Raw genomic sequence first — 3,991 nt, 5'->3', positions numbered from 1 at the left:
ATGAGAGTGCCTGAGATCAAGTTCCAGGTCTACTTCGGATTCCAATTTCCTCTTTTTTTTTTTATTAAACTTTTATTTAATGAATATAAATTTCCAAAGTACAGCTTATGGATTACAATGGCTTCCCCCAGCCCCATAACTTCCCTCCCACCCGCAACCCTCCCCTTTCCCGCTCCCTCTCCTCTTCCATTCACATCAAGATTCATTTTCAATTCTCTTTATATACAGAAGATCAGTTTAGTATATATTAAGTAAAGATTTCAACAGTTTGCCCCCATATAGCAACACAAAGTGAAAAAATACTGTTGGAGTACTAGTTATAGCATTAAATAACAGTGTACAGCACATTAAAGACAGAGATGCTACATGATATTTTTAAAAAATTAATTAATTTTCTATGCCATTTCCAATTTAACACCAGGTTGGATTCCAATTTCCTACTAATGTGCACCCTGGGAGGCAGCAGGTGATAGATAACTGCTTCCCCTCCCCTCTCCTCCCCTCTCCTCCCCTCTCCTCCCCTCCCCATGTGTGACCTGGATTAAGTCCCAGGCTTCTGGCTACAGCCTGTCCCAGTCTGGGTTTATGGGCCTCATTGAGTGCATGGTAAAAGTCACCTCTCCTAAGGAAAAAAAAATGTACCCTACTGATTGTCACACGTCCCTGTTTAATGGGTTTACAGACCATCCCACATTCATCCACAGGCTACTGGACATGCTTGCTTATCACCGATCATCGGCAGAGTACTTGGCCCTAACAACACTTATATATCCAAAACGGCATGTTTTTGCTCAATACAGGTAAGAGTTGTAATAGGCAGGGAGGTATTTAGGTGAACCAGGTGATGTCAGAGTTGGCAAGTGTCTCTGCACTAGAGGTGTCAGATTTGCACTTAGGCAGGGAAGATTTCTGCCTACAAGCAAACCTGAATACATGTTAAAGTCTCATCCAACCGGGGGGTTCCAAGATTCTGCGCAGTGATAGATCCAGCTACAGGAATAATCGCAATTTGGATGAAGAGGGTGGAATCTAGCAAGGCTTCTTGTAAGTGGAGGCCTTTTACATCGGCCCAAAAGGCAGGGATATCCTGTGAGAACCCAGGATTGCCCTTAGAGACCCATTTCAGAGATTTAACACTATAATTACCTCTAGGGGTCTGCTCTGTGGCTAGCGGGTAGGTACTTCTCGCTGTCCTACAATGCATTCTGTTAGTCATCTCTCCTCTCCCCCCAAAATGATCCCTGTTGACACACTGATCTGAAAAGCAGTCCCTAAGTGCAATGACAAGCGTCCACATAAGAGGGAGGCAGAGGGAGACTGAGGCAATATGAGCGGGCCAGGTGGAGAGGCACAGTCACAGAGGATGCTATACTGTCAGCTTTGAAGATGAAGGGACTGTGTGGACCAAGTTTGCAGCTTTAGATCCTGGAGAGGGTGGAGGAAACAGATCCTCTGCAAGAGTTGGTTGAGGGAGGGGGCACCCTGTCGGCATCTTGTCCTTAGCATGGTAGGATTCATTTCAACTCCCACCTTCAGAACCATTGAGTCTGGGGTAATTTGTTATAGCAACCTCAGGAAACGTTTGCGCTACTGATTAAGAACCAATGCATCGACTGAAAACCTCTATTCCTTCAGATGCCAGGGACTTACTACAGGAGCAGCTTCAACCCATTGGGTGGATGCTTCCCTGGGGTTGAGGCTTCTCTTGGAGCTCTTCAGACTTGAAGCCTGAAAATAAATGTTTTCTGTTCTCTCAGTCCCGTGCCCTAGCCTCCTGACAAATCCAGACACACCTACACTTAGCAGAGGACAGAGGTCGATCGTTCCTCAGTGGATCCACGGGCTCCCTCCCCAAAAACTTCCACCACCCCCATCTCCCCAGCTTCAAACATTCCCAGACACACTATGCCCCACAACATACCGTGTGAATCCTGAATAACATTGGGAGAAACTCAGCCTGCATCTAACGCTCAAATCACCGCAGCTTCTCCGACAGCTTTGCTGTATTTTCGAGTCCGTGATACTCAGTTACTCATTCCTCTCCCACGAGCCCGTCAGTTCAAGACCAGGAATCCTATCCCTGGAATACTCTGGGCAGCTAGTCTGCTCCAGTTCCTGTTCGAGTCTTGCAATCCCAACAGTAATAGAATTTGCGACACAATGGCTAGGCTGCTTTGAGTATAGTGATTCTTAGTACATAAGCGCTGAGTTGGAATTAGCACCCTAAATCTTAGAAGCCCCACAGCATTGTTCAGAGAGTGGAGGGAGGACTGAGTCATCTCCACCATTCCCAACACATCACGAGTCTTGATGATGTAGGAACCTGTGTAGGAACCTGACTGTTCTGGGCTTGGAACCCAGTTTTGCCACCTATCAGCTCTATGACCCTGGAGAGCTTACCCAGCCTCTCTACGTCCCAGTTGTGTCCATCGTAAAGTGGACATTCTAATCATTCCATGATTGTTGTATGAGTTCAGGGATACTCAGCGTGGTGCTTGGTGTGTAGGAAGCATTCCAAAAGCGATATCCACTCATCCTCTGACTTCTTCCCGTAAATTCCTTTGCTCTAAGAGACGGAGATTATTAATGCTCTATTTAGGCACAATTGGAAAAGTGTATTTTGAAAGAGGAAGCCCTTAAAAAGGGGGGAGGGGAAGCCAGTAATGTGGCATAGAGGGTAAAGCCACCACCTGCAGTGCCAGCATCCCATATGGGTGCTGGTTCAAGTCCTGGCTGCTCCACTTCCCATCCAGCTCTCTGGTATGGCCTGGGAAAGCAGTAGAAGATGGCCCAAGCCCTTGTGCCCCTGCACCTGCATGGGAGACCTGGAAGTGGCTCCTCACTTCGGATCGGTGTAGCTCTGGCTGTTGTGGCCATCTGGAGAGTGAACCAGCAGATGGAAAACCTCTTTCTCTCTCCCTGCTTCTACTTCTCTGTAATTCTGCCTTTCAAATAAATAAACCTTAAAAAAAAAAAAAAAGAGGGGAAAAAAAAGAAGCAGCTATTTTAGAACCAGGTTTTGGACTTGGATGAAGTGAGTCATGCAGATGCAGATTGGATCTTGGTTTTAAAATGTTGTTACTTTGGGGGCCATTGTGGCATAGCAGATCAAGCCACCACCTGGGACACCAGCATCCTCTAAGGGCACCAGTTCGTATTCCAGCTGTTCCACTTCTGATCCAGCTCCCTGCTAATGGCCTGGGAAAAACAGAAGATGGCCCAAGTGCCCCTGCACGTGGGAGACCGGTTATAGTTCCAAGCTCTCAGCTTGGGTCTGGCCCTGCCCCTGCCATTGCAGCCATTCAGAGGGTGAGCCAGCAGATAGAAGATTGATCTCTTTCTGTTCTCACTTTCAAATACATGTTTTTAAAAAAATTGTTGCTAGTCCACTGGTTAAAATTCACATGTCCCATGTCAGAGCGCCTCGGTTTGATTCCCAGCTCCAGAGTCGGGGTCCCTGCTAGTGTAGACTCTGGGCGGCAGCAGTGATGGCTCAAGTAATTGGGTTCCTGCACCCACGTGGAGACCTGGATTGAGTTCCCCACACCTGGCTTCCAGCCACTGGGGACATTTGGGAAGTAAACTAGCAAATGGGAAATCTGAGTGTGTCTCTATCTCTCTGCCCCGTAAACAAATTCTTTCTTAAAAAGTTGATATTCAATAGACTTTTTATTTTAGTTTTTTCTGAAGTTTTCCATTAAAATACTGCTTATCTTGATAAGAATTTTCACAGTGCCCCCTTAAATTCACCCAAGGCGGGGCGTCGCTCTTCTGGCCCCCGTCCTGCCTGCAGCTGTGTCAGTCACCCCATGACCAGAGCAGGGTAGACGCAATTCTCAGGGAAAGGACACAGCCCTTCCTGCTTGGCCCCAGGACGCTTAACCGGCGCCGGAGTGGAGAGAAGTGGACTGCAACTCCCAGTGGCCCGCGCGGCGCGCTGCCCTCGCCGATTGGTTGAGTGGGCCCGGCCCCGGCCCCGCCCCCGCCGGGG

The sequence above is a fragment of the Lepus europaeus genome, chromosome 3 (genome assembly GCF_033115175.1).
Source record: "Lepus europaeus isolate LE1 chromosome 3, mLepTim1.pri, whole genome shotgun sequence".
In the NCBI taxonomy this organism is placed as follows: Eukaryota; Metazoa; Chordata; class Mammalia; order Lagomorpha; family Leporidae; genus Lepus; species Lepus europaeus.
This window is presented reverse-complemented; position numbering follows the sequence as displayed.